Source organism: Equus asinus, chromosome 16 (assembly GCF_041296235.1).
Source record: "Equus asinus isolate D_3611 breed Donkey chromosome 16, EquAss-T2T_v2, whole genome shotgun sequence".
Lineage (NCBI taxonomy): Eukaryota > Metazoa > Chordata > Mammalia > Perissodactyla > Equidae > Equus > Equus asinus.
Window position 1 is genome coordinate 17,669,971 of NC_091805.1, and position 13,821 is coordinate 17,683,791.

Here is a 13,821-nt window from a genome sequence, read left to right on the forward strand (position 1 = left end):
CCATCCTTGCTAGGACTTCATCTTCACACACTTTTATATACCAAATGAGCTTTCTCTGATCCTTCATTGAAATCAGCTTTCCTTGGCATTGCTGATCTTCAGCTAGTTACTAGAGGAAAGCAAAATTGTTAATGTGTTAATTCTGCCAGTAGTATGTGCATTGAAAAAGAGAATAGGAAGCCAGTAAAACGTAGAAATGAACCCCTAATGGTGGCATTTCAGGAAATAGGAGGGGACAGATGGGAAGATATTTCTGGACTGGGAGCTTCTGGGTGCCCTTCACATTGTGCCACACAAGCCATTTCCTATTCCTATACAGAAGGTTGGTTCTGCTGCTACCCCACTCTCTAGCTCTCCTGAGAATAGTATTTCTATTTCTGTCTTTTATACAAAGGTAGAGACACCAGTCCTTCTGGTTGTCAAGGACCAGAAAGGAGCCCGCCTCATGAAAATGGCCAGTAAAAGCCAAGGACAAAGAAGTCATCTTTTTTTTTTCTACATTCAATAAACACTATAATAGCACTTCCCAGTTCATAGAGGCAATCAGTTCAACAGAAAGAGATTTATAATAATTATAACAATATCTTACATTGATTAAGTGTTTACCCTGTCACTAAGCTAAGCTTTCTCCTTTCTTCCTTACACCAACCATACAATAAAGGTCATTTTCTTATCCTCATTTTACAAACAAGTTAAGTAACTTGCCCATGGTCACAAAGCTGGTCATTGTTTTAGTCAACACCGGTGCCCAGAGTTGTGACTCAAATCCTAAACATACTTTCTGGAAGGGACTCCCTGGTATAAGGAAGGGGGTGCCTAATTAAGCTTCCACATCAGTATACAATCCAGCATTACTGGTACTGTTATCATAATCCTATATATGGCAAGACACTCAAATATCTATCTTATTTCATTTTATTTCATGAGGATACAGAAGACATTATAATTTCTGAATCAAATTTTTACATTAAACAACTGGTATAGAGAATATAAATGCTTTGCCTTTATTTCCAATATCTTTTCTACAAAAAAGAACTTATGAAACATCTAAAAAATAAGTAAAGGACATTTTCAAAATATTTGGGGAGATATTTTAAAGGATATTATAGGGTCCCTGATTTCAAAGAGTTTACAACCTGAAAAGTAATATTAAGACCTCAACAGGGGCCAGCCCCATGGCCAAGTGGTTAAGTTCGCATGCTCTGCTTCGGCAGCCCAAGGTTTCACTGGGTCAGATCCTGGTCATGGACCTAGCACTGCTCCTGGAGCCATGCTGAGGTGGCGTCCCACGTAGAGGAGCTAGAGAAACCTACAACTAAGATATACAACTATGTACTGAGGGACTTTCGGGAGAAAGAAAAAAAGAAGATGAAGATCGGCAACATATGTTAGTTCAGAGCCAATCTTAAAAAAAAAGACCTCAATAATATTCCCACTCCCACCTGTGTACAAGCTGTGTCCAAACGAATACCATAAACCTGGGAACGGGGCCAGCCTGGTGGCCCAGCGGTTAAGTGCACATGTTCTGCTTCCTGGCGGCATGGAGTTCGCCGGTTCGGATCCCAGGTGCGGACATGGCACTGCTTGGCAAAAGCCACGCTGTGGTAGGCGTCCCACGTATAAAGTAGAGGAAGATGGGCACGGATGTTAGCTCAGGGCCAGTCTTCCTCAGCAAAAAGAGGAGGATTGGCAGTAGTTAGCTCAGGGCTAATATTCCTAAAAAAAAAAACCTGGGAACTCACCCATCCACTCAGTAAGCAATCAGACTCTTGGATGTCAGAGACATAAAATAACTGTCAGCTTCACCTTTTACTTTCAAGTAATCGCGTCCTAAACACTGTTAGTCACTAAGTCTGCATACTTCGGAAATTCCAGATCTTCATTAAATCTCATAGAGATGTATGTTGGCATTTTCCTTGAGATTTCCTTTAAAGTATCACTTCTGTCCATCAAGTCAGAGTTCCTGTAAGTACAGCGTGTTTAAATTCTTTATCTTTCCTGACAGGATGTGGATTTCCAACAGCAGCAAAAATCTGACTAGTCTCCTTACTACTCTCTACAAATGTTGCTCACATGTTTATGTTGAGATTTTCAGGTCATTTGTTGAAACATAGTTACCGATGTCATTTGGTTCACACCAAGTTAATGCTGGCTTCCCCAAGGCTATGATCAATTCAATCAACCAGCTGATTTGACTGATTTCTCCTTTGAATTGACCTAATTGCCTGGCTGCTTGGGCATCTGCAGACACCTTTGCACAAAGAGAAGGCAGGCTTCACGTTAACTTCTTAAATGAGGGTTATTCTTTCCTTCCGAGATCTGCCATGGACTTATTGAATGACTGTTTGCAAGAGTTACAATCATATCCCCACTCTCTTCTTTCTCATTTTTAAAATGAGAATACAAATATATAAGCTCTGAAGATGTTAAATGGAAAAGCAAAGAATAATTGCATATTTAAAGATACATCTGCATTATATAGAAAGAGGGATTTCTTCTATTCTGAAATGCCAGCAAGAGACAATAAGGAAAAAAAAAAAGAATTAGTGACTTAAAGAGATAAAAAAAGAACTCCCTTCAGTTGTACATTTGGGTCCTTTCAGATAATTAATCATTAACAAATATTCAAATATTATGTTCTTTTTACATTACAGTATATACCCCTAGCCCTTTAAAAGTTAGCAACAATTAATTGTCTTTCAAAATAAATATTCTACTTAAAAAAATTGTCTAAGTTCCCTCACTGATATATATGCCATCAACTCAAAGCTCATTCAAAACTCAGAGTTTTATGCAAACTTGTTTACCTGGCTACTAATAAAAGATTTTCAACATGCTATCTCAAATCCTGATGACAAAACAGAAAGTCACAAATTGTTTATAAAAATTAGATCAGATGGAGCATCAGCTAATCTGAGTATATTTTTCCCTGTGATTAGCCAGTTCTTAATGACAACATTTCTTATCTTACAACTGTGACATGAAGAGGGAGCTGTAGCTCTTCTGAGACACCGTTCTGCAAAGAAGCAGCTTATCCACGCTCTCCGATCTCGTGTCTGTTTCTCTTTCTCTCTCCCTCTCTTGCGCTGTCCCTCATTCATTCACTCTTCCATCTTTTTGCCATTGTGCCAGCTCAATTTAAATGTATCTGCTCTGTATCTGTTCAAGTGGAGATAATCCATGCAAATCAGGAGCAGTGGCTTTCAGTGCTTGGTTCACAGAGAGGACTCAGCTTGAGGAGGTCACTCGCTCACAGCCGCTCCTCCCATTACATTTTTCCCCTTATTGCAGAACTGCTGTATGTATACAGTGCCTGAAAGGACTCAATTTACTGCAACTGCTGCCTGGCTTTCCTTACAACTTTTTTTTATAAAGGAACTTACCTCCATCTGTCTTTTCAAGGTAGGAAGTCTGATTCTTCTAAAGACGTGTGTAATGCCTCCACTGTGTGCTTATTATCAAATGTCACTTGAATGCTTTATATTGTTGCTGGCATTAGGCACAAATGCTGTGACTCCAGGTGCCTCACGCTTTTGTTACTTAACCGTATAGGTACAATTGTTGACGTGCCGGTATTGTAGTGTTTATTTTCCCTGCAGTCAGCTTCAGTTTTAAATGCGCAGAAAGATTATAGTGTCCACTCTCTAATCTAGAAATGCAATCTTCTATTAAGTTTCCCCTCTTAAAAAAAAATAATCTCAGTATGCTTTAACTTATCATGTATCCTGGCCAATAATAGCCAAGTGTAAAATTCAGCCGTGTTAAGAATTTTTTTTTTAACCTGCAACCTTCCTGCAGCATTTTCTGTGAAAAAGAACTAACTGTTGAAATGTTTTTAACAACAGCAAGGAAAGGATAGATTTTACTTCATTCTGCTGCAAAGCCAGAAGCCGAGGCCTTATTGCTAACAGGCCTGTCAAATAGATTTATTTTTCACAATTCGTAAATTGTTACTGGGCTATGCAGAAGTTTTACAATTAGTTAGCATTCGGTTGCTGTCGTTATACAGGCTATTATTTATTGTTTTGAGACTGAAATTGCGTTATGAAAAAGTTTAACGTGGCAAGGCTGAAAAGAAGGGTATGTTTGTATAATACTGTTTGATATCATTTTTTAAGACTGATTTCAATAGCCAAATGGTTATGTTTGGATTAAAGATGCATATAAGAGGCCAACAGATTTGACGATGTGCATGCTGATTTATGAAGGCAATTCCTGGGCTTACATTACTTCGTATGTGCTTCCTTGAAGTTACTTGTCATAATATTTTAATCATTCCTCAGTCATTTCAATTTTAAAACATTGTAAATGTCATAAAATTACAGTCTCAAAGATCTTTTTGATTAGTACAAATATAATTATAATATTCCAGTTACAATTTAGATTTTAATAAATGTAATGTCTTTGAAAGCACTCCTTATTAATATAATTTTGCATTTATTACCTTATTTTTCTAAGAAAGTTTGGCGTGTGGGTATGATAAGACTATTTAACCTTTGTGTAGTAGGAAATTGAATATAAACAATAAACAAAGTTGACAGTCTTGAAAAGAAGAAAAAATGATCCTCTGGTATATTGAATAGTTCTGATGACATAAATCTTAGATTTCATCTTCTAAGTAGATACTTGTAGTTAGTGGAGTTCGAAGGAAAAGATTTATTATCCACATAAAATATCTCAGTGCCCAAAATGTGCAGTTCTTTTTCTTTTTGATACAGAGTCTTCCATTGGAAAAAAAAATGCACCCTGATTTTTGGGTACAGTACAAGGCATGAAGCCCTGTCATTGTTAGCATAAAGAAGACATCTACACAAGTATTACTGTGCAGAGGGCAATCTTTCTGTCTCCGGCATTTGTTAGGTTACTGTACATAGAATTTAACAGATAAATATGTTCTGCTTCGTGGCATTTTAGTGATCCTATTGGTATGCAGGCTACTCTGCTAGGATAGCAACAGGAAAAAAAAAAGATATATGTTTTATAGCAGTGGGTAATAAAAGCCCTTCACAGTGAGAGAAGAGGAATTTGACTTATTTCTTATGCAGTAATTAGAATTTCTTGAAAACTCTTTGAAATACTGAGTGGTAAAGTAAACTGAGGCTTCCCAGGATGGGCTAATTGAATTTATCTATTCGAATCACGTAGTTGCCCATGAATATCTTCTTCCCAGACACTGTCACTGGAGGATTCCATTCACATCTTCAGTATTACAGGGAAAGAAAAGAATTCGTCACTAATGGAGGAAGAGGGTGATTCTCTCATATTTAAAACAAGTTTGAGAAGAGCACAGGAAAACCTTAACAGATGGAAAGGTGTGTGGGATTGCCTGGTTGTGTGAACTTGAGACTAGTGTGAAACTAAAGGATGCCCTTTCAGAACAAAGGAACGCCATGTAATACTCTGTCAGCAGTCAAGCTGAGGAGAGAGGTAAAAAGTGGCCAGGGAGATCTTTTGGGGACAGAGAAAATGCAAACAACAAGGCATTCTTTTTCAACCAAATTATCAGTGTTTGATACGTATGAAGGTATTCTCCCCATGGAATCTCAAACCACATTTATACAGAGTTATTTCAAAAGCACATATTTTATAGACTTTCACATTTGTTTGCAAACCTCCTAGGAAACTCCCCAAAGACCTAACTTGTATGCCTTAAGTTAGGTTTCACTGTGCATCCTAAATAAACTGGTCATAACCTTCAACTCCCGTAGGTTTCTTTTGCTTCATCTGTAAGCTTGCCATTCCTCTAGTAACTCATTCAAGCAACTGTTCAAGGTAAGTTACATTTCACTCCATTTTAGTGCGCCTTGCAGCAGAATCTATAGAACCGGTAAACCTTGTAGCTGTGTGTAATATCATGTGGCTATTCCCACCTGGCTCATTTTCTGCTGGTTTTATTGAATACAGTTAAAAAAGATAAATTATCATCTTAAAGGATGCTATGGAGGGTGTTAATAAGTTCTCTGTAACTTCAGGAGTGTTCAGTGGGGCCAGAGAAACTTGCAACCCTGCTTGAGGGAAGATAATGTGCTTCGTCAGCAGACATTCAATGCCCAGATCATCTGCAGACATGCAAAATGTCTCGGGAAGGACTGTATCATACCACATATATTTTCTACATCATGAAACTCGTTGCTGTGTATGAATTGATCATAATATTAAGTAAAACCTCAGCAGATATTAATTCTTTTATCTGTATTAACTTAATCGGCACAACACTATCAGGTCAGGTGGATGGAACCATCACCCCATTCCATAGATAATAAAATCTAGGTACAGAGAGGTTCAGTAACTTAGCCAAGGCCACACTGTTGTGTCAAAACTAGGATTTGAACCCGTTTATTCTCATAATGGCTTCGAAACATCACACAATAATGCCTTCCTGGCTAATTGGCTCAGATGACTAAAGATAATGAGGACACCCCTCCCCAGAGCAAAACATTTGTATTTACCCACTTATCGTCTTGATTCGAATATCTGATTCGGATTTTTCAACTCTTTTCATAGCTCTTCACTTCTATCTGTATTAACATTATAGCAGAGTTTTTAAAGTTGTTTCATTTAATGCGTGCAGGATGGTTACTCTTGCAGAACATTCGTCTTTTACCTCAAGGAGTTAAGAACTAAATCAGATCTGTAATTGACTGACTTGTCTACTGACAGCCTTTGAAGTGCTGCCCCCCCACACACACCTTTTTTTTTTTTCCTGTCTAAAGAACAAGATTGATGTCTCTTTATATGTTTGGAATTTTTCAGTGGTGTAAAGTGCTTGGTAACGATGGAAATTAACCTGAGGCTTTATCTAACTACCTTCCTTGCAACTTCATTGAAGTTCTGGTAACAATTAAAATTTTCACGCAAACAACTGTTCCCATCAGAAAAAATATATTCTTCTGGCTTGTCATGTCTTTTTTCAAAATCTCCTGGGCAGTAGAGGAAAGCCCTTTTCCTTGCCTTTCTTTCCACTGGACGCATCTGAATGAAAATTTCCCCCAGTCGAAATATACCGGCACATTAGAAAAGCATACAAAGAAAACAAATGAAGTGAAAATTTGTCTTTAAATGGTCAGACTCTGAATCACTGAATAAAATGATCTGTCCTTGTGTCAGAAGGTGTTATCTCCTTAAGGAGAAATGAGCAACAACGGGTCTATACAGGGAAGTGTTTGTGGTTTTGCTTCTGTTTATTTGGGCTAGCTTGAACTGTCCCCTACTGTTTTTCTTCCCAGTGTGAAGAGATGGACTATTATACATGGAACTCGTAGGAATCTGATTCAAAGACTGTGTTCGTTTGACCTTTGAATATCAAATATGTAATATAAACAAAATTCTAAACAGTATCAACACATAACCAAGAGGCAGAAATGTGGGGAACATGGGTCAGTAGCAATTGAGCAAGCTACACATTTCTCGAGGAACGAAGAAAAAACAATTTCGATGCCATTCTGTGATACCAGCATTCTTTTTAGATCTTATTTGAAGTATCAGGCAGATGGACTGCCCTATATATCCAGAACCCCTATCTGCTGGCGGGCAGAAAGCCTGAGAACCTATCTTTAAAGTTATTTTAATATATCACTTTGGCCCGGATTAGCCAACTTCGGCATCGACCATTGGTACAGGGAAGGTTGGGAATTAATTTAAATTTGAGCTTACCCTTCCATCATCTCTTGCTGAGTGAGTTCCTTAGCCTGTGAGACATTCCTTTCAGATTTGATTTCTCCATTACTTGGTTGATATTCCTACCTTGAGAAAAAAAAAAGCGGGGCAGGAGGAAAAGAGGACATGGTGGCTGTGAGCGGTGTTGATAGAAACAGTCAAAGGAGTCAAAACGACCTTAAACCATTTGAAGAACATGTCTGTCCTCGCTCAGTTCTTCCGGTACATAACTGAATTTCCTATCTAAAATGATGTCAATTTCCTGAAACTAAAAATAAAATGAAAGGATTTTACTCCCTGTGGAAAGCTTGCAGTGGCAAAAAATATTCAGATAACTCCGTCTCAAATGTATTAGCCATCAATTGAGACCGGACAGTTATCAACATTTGCCTCAAAAATAAAACTTCACTAGCTTATAAGATCCACAGTTTGGAAAGCAAAGTCAAAATTGATAGAAAGTCTTAAACCAGGATTGGAAATTTGTTTTGTTTGTTTGTTGATGGCTATTATTATACATGTTACTTTCCTATCAATCTTTTCCCAGAAAAATTAATCAAGTACCACAGTCACTGAGACCTCCTGCCTGTGTGTTCATAGCACCTACAGTTTACACTGCACAACTCAGCCTCTAATTGTGGTTTTTTCCCTCATATTTCCCCAGTTGTTTTATGGGTCATACTCTTGTATCCCCAATAGCTTGTAAGCTAACTGGGGTAACGATCATCCTTGCCCAGTGCCCTTCACAGACCTTAGCTCAGCATTAAGGCCAGAGACTATTCTTGATTAATATTTGAATGATTGATTGAACTTTTTAAAAAATCTAGTTAGCTTAGATCATATATTTTTAAAAATTTGTTTCAAGGGCAAAAAGAGGACCACTTGTCTACTCAAAACATTACTTAAGACTCAGCTATATTCTAGACACTGGGCCTAAGCTCTGACGGCAAATGAAAGTTTACACGTGCTCAATTTTAAAAACGACAACAGGAAAAGAGATTATTTCAATAGATAAAATTATATACATATGACTTCTTCTTTTGGAAGTTAAAGGGAGAGGCACCTGGGGAAAGAACTGAGGTGAAAGATGAGAGCAGGACGAGAAGAAAAAAGACAGAGAAAATAAGGCAGTTTGGTAGGTAGTGGAGGCATGGGGAAGAGAGATATCTTGAGAAGTGAAGAGAGAAGTGTTTAGAAGAAGTTAAAGAATTCAGACCTTGGCATTTCTTATTAACCACAGTTTACAGCTTTTTAACTTCTATCATTAAATCTTCATACACTATAAATGGAACAGAAATAGTAATTAATCTCAAAGAGAAATTATTCTTTGGCCTGAAGCTTTGGCTCCCTGGGAATGAATACACTAAGCGGGGTTGGGGTCCTAAGTAAGGATGAAAGCAAAGAGGAAATAAGGGGGCTTTTAAGGCAAACTATAAAACAGTCAATCCAATAAGAGATCCCACAAAGAGAGCTTACAACTATAAATCAAATTCTAAAAGGAATTTGGCAAATCCAGTCTTACCCAGGCAGACATCAACGCCTACGCAGGATGGAGATGGGGCCGGTCAGGAGTGGGTTTCAGGACAGCTTAAAAGGGACAATTGGCAGCCAAGGCGCTCCTGGGAAAAGGCCAGGGATGTGTGGCCTAAGACACGGGCTTCAGGAGGCAGTGCTGGCAGGAGTGAAGCAGCAAAAGCAGTTTGGGGCTCACCAACATGGGTAGCATGCAGGGCTCCCCATCTATCCCCTTCTGGGCCAGGGCCCAGGGGAAAGAAAAATCTCGCAGATCCTCAGAAGATTCAGAGTAAAGGCACTGAACATATGGCTGCCCCTCCCCATTGGGGTGCTCTGGCCTCAGGCTAGAGGCTTTTGGTTGTCTCAGCTCTTGGTCATTTCACTTTTAGGCCCTTAGCCATGGAGATGTTAAAGACCATTTGTGAAATCCTTCTGATTAGCAAGTGAAAAGCCATTGCAGACTGGCTCCTGGGATTTCGCTGGATTCAGAGAGGGACGGAACAGCCTGCAGGTAACTGTGAATGCTGATTTCTAATTTATAAAAAGAGATATAGGACCGTGATTTAAAGTCTGCATCTTTGATAGGAAAACAAAAATCAAAGGTTTTTAAAATCACGTGAAACGAATTTACAGAGGAAGGGTAATGGCACAGGAAAGGCACCAGCTTCAGTCACACAGACCTGAGGTGGAATCCCAGCCACGGCGAGTATTGTTTAATCTTTCTGAAGTTCAGCCTCCTCATCTGTAAACTAGCAATAGAAATACCCACTTCTCAGTTTTATAGTAAAAAATGAAATAGTGTCTTCTATATGCGCAAACAATGCTGAGCTCATGGAAGACCTTTGACAGTACTTCCTCATATTCATTTTGTTTTCTGTCCAAAATTAAATTTACACGACCCTGGATCCCATTCATAGACATATATATTTAGATGTTTCATGGCTTAATTTTAATTTGTAGCTAAGAAAAGAAAAGAGATTCACAGGACAACAAAGCACTGATGTTTTCTTACTGTTACTAACATAGTATCTGAGGATGGTCGGATCCTTAAAATTAAAATTCTTAGGTCTTCTCATATGGCAGGGAGACAGACCATAGACGTGAATGGTAAATCCTTAAAGAAAGATGATTCCTATGCTTGGGTTTATATTTATAATTTTGATTAAAATTAATATTTTCACCTACCTCTGCTTCTCAGGCCCTGATTTAATATCCTTGAGGCCTGATGCCTAATGACCAACATGTGTTAATTTCCACGGCTCTTAAAATGGCGTGCCTGTCAGTGCTCCCAGGCACTCGGGCGATGGGTGTTAGCTGCAGAGCTTGCTGAATTTCCTTTCAAGTAGGATCTGTGCACACCACTAGAAGTTCCAGTGGTTCCAAAGCCAGATTGAGAACTTTTGGAAGAGTTGACTATGAATTAGTCAAATATAAAATCCATCCTAGGAGGATCTTTTTTTTTTTTAGCCTTTTCTGTGTATGAGTTGAGCACATATCAGAAGAAAAGAAGCATCAGGACATGAGAAAGTCAGGAGCGTATTTCACAGCCTTGCAGGATTTTTCTGATTTCTTTGGAAACTATGTAAATGAATTCCTTAAACACAGACTGTCATTGATTTTTTCCGATGCTCATTGATTGCCTCTTCATTGCTTCATGTATGTGTTCTCCCCAAACATCTACTATCGATATTTCTCTCCCTCTACTCTGTCCCCAATCCATTATAAGTGTATCATTAAAACCTGTTTAATTTCCTATGAAAGATTATATTAAGTGCACTTTTAGTGTAATTATGTCAATAGTGGAAGATAAACATGTATTAGGCAGTGCAAAATGCTGATTATCTGTCAGGGCAAATCTGTTTATTTCAGATATAGCAATCTGACAACCCCCTGGTGTTAATCGGGAAAGTACATGCTCATGCCAGGTACAGTTTGGTGGAGTTCTGACAGCGAAATGCTCTCAATGGCCTCCTGCTGTGACATAGTCTTTATCACGTGTAAACCCGTATACATGTGTCTCTGTGTAATAAAAAGCAGACGTGTGGATTGTGTGTTTTAGGCATGTGTGATATGCTTATATTTGTGTGTTTTTGTATACATAGAAAGTGAAGTAGAATTTGGGAAGCGCCAGCATCCAGTCTGCATTAACAGCTCTGCGTAGGATGAAATGGCTTGAGAAAGGGGAGAGTGGATTACAGGATTAGGCTGCATGTTAGTTTGTGCCCAGGGCAGGGTTTGCCCTCAGTAATGTCAGCTCAGAGCCATTTGTATTAATCCACAGAAAAAGGAAAGAGCTGTTGCAAAGAAAGAGAATCAAGAGAGGTAGGTCTGGTACAGGATGTTCATCCGATTCTCATGGCAAACAGGCTTCTTTTATTCTCTTAACTTTTTTCCTTGAGATAATCGTTTCTAAATATATGCCAGAAACACTATTGACTGCCAGTTCTATTGGGCACGAAGTTCCTCTTTAAGGAAATAAAGCAAGATCAGGAAGTCAACATGGCCCGCGTGCCTTGGCTGAATTTCACCAGGTTTTTGTGCAGCAGAAAATGAATCGAAATGAAAACGAATTGAATATTCAGGCACAGTTTGCCAACCCCTCTGAAAAATAATTTTGTCTGACTTTATTACATTGTGATCATTTCCCGAATGCCATAAAGTGCTGAGTAGAATAATAAAAATTGATATGTATATTGACATTTCGGTTTTCTAAATAGAAGCTGAGAAAATACAAACAGCATTTGGTCTTTACAACTCTGCCGACCAACCATTCGTACGCTGACTAATTCACTTACTCTCGAATACCTCATTCGGCCTTAATATAAATGTCTTCTGAAATAATTTCTCCCCAGTAGATTATGCACGTCTTCAGTTTGATTCAGAATTTACATGAGTAGTTTGCATATTTTTGCATCAGAGTGCTGCTTTAAATTAGATAAAGGTCACTGTCATTCATAATCAAGAAGAAGGTGGATTAAAGGTCACAATTCAATAAAAAAAATCTGATTAGATGTAGAGATTTGTTCATGTGATTCAATATCATTGGATAAGTGGAAATCATGAATCAACAAATTACCCTCAGTAGAAGAGGTGGTGACTTGCTTTGCTGCCATCAAAAATATTCTGATTTTTTTCCCCAGTGTATAACTTGTTTGTCTCTGTGTCGTAGTGACGGTTGTTTCTGTTAACTCTTTTACCACTACGTGTCTTTTATAATGTCATTTGGTTTTAGGAGTGACATAAATGGCAATTTTATCTCCCAAATAAAGTAGTAGGTTATAATGAAATAATAATAGACAGATGTGGATTAGGAAGTCCCTAAGGACTTGTGGTTACTGCTCCCATTTTTTTCCCTGAGGTAGTTCCTAGCTCTTCCTCTCTTTTTAAAGGATGGAGCTGTCACACTGCATTTCTTCTCTTACCTAACTATTTTATACCTCTCCTGGACACTTAAGAGCCCCTATAAACCTTTCCGAGTCTTAACATCTACTTGGTATTTCTGTTTGTGATTAGAATGGATAAGCATAAAATAGATGTAGCCAGTGACAGACAATTAGACTTTTTCAATTTGTTGAAGTTTTGAAGATATGTTTGACAATGACTTGAATAAATGGAAACTGGTTGCAAACAAACAAATGCTAAGTTGCCGTATATACTTATTTTGTCCATAAATCAATCTGAATACCTGAAGGAGAAAATTGATACACCTTTCATTTTTGTTTGCAGTTTTGATGTAAGTACTGGAGTGCTTACTGTAAAGGAACTCACTGTTACTAGTAAAAAATAAAGTCTTATTTCCTTATCTTCTATTTCTTTTCTTTTTCACAAATGCTGCCAACTTAAAGAAAAATCTACCTTTCTCTCCTTAATTGTTTGTCTACTTTTTTTTGCTATACTGGCATCTTAGCATAGGATCATCCACCAAGAAAAAAAAGAAAAGAAAGATAGACAAGGAGGCACCAGCTTTTTAAAGCACATTGTTTATTTTTCCAAAGAAAATCAAACATTTTATAGGAACTATAAAGGTTAAATGGTTTAAGCAGATTATAATTAGTTAATTTTGTTAAACATATACCGGATCAATTTTACATTATTCTAATTACCTTTTGGAATAACTGGTTTGGTGAACAAATTCACTTGATGTTCAGGATCAAACAAAATTACCTTTCCTCTGGGTAGGCTTAAGTTTCACAAAATGATTTGGAAATGACCTCCTTTGCTTTCATCTAAAAATATCTTTGGATTTAGAAAATGATTAAAGTTGGATATATTGTGTACTAAACCAATCATATTTTATCATTTCATAGCTTATTCTTTCTTTAAAGAAGAATATAATGAAACTTCCTAAATAGATGTTTCCCCTTTAAGGAGACTCTTGAAATTCATGCAGTATCATGGTATTTGTAAGGCTGAGTCAACTCTTATTTCTGCCAAGAGACATATATTGTATTCTGGTAAGTTGATGAAGTTTTTTTCCGATAAGACATAGGAATGAAAGCTGGATAATCATTAAATATCATGGTCAATTAGATATGTTCTGATTTATGTCTCTGCATTGTATGTATGTGTATGTACCTATATTTATACATATAAATGGGCGATCCCTGAATTGTAAATACTAGATCTCAGGTAGCTGGGCAGTACATAAGAAAC

The 13,821-nt window shown here is 37.7% G+C and overlaps 1 protein-coding gene across 2 annotated transcripts in view; it reads left to right on the forward strand.

Annotated features, from left to right (window-relative positions):
- The first annotated feature begins 3,174 nt into the window (after positions 1-3,174).
- ADGRL2 (adhesion G protein-coupled receptor L2) overlaps positions 3,175-13,821 on the forward strand; it is a 594,466-nt gene continuing 583,819 nt past the window's right edge. For both annotated transcript variants that reach the window (XM_070486667.1, XM_070486675.1), the window contains exon 1: positions 3,175-3,402. The gene's annotated coding sequence lies outside the window, so the exon portion shown is untranslated. The remainder of the gene's footprint in view (positions 3,403-13,821) is intronic.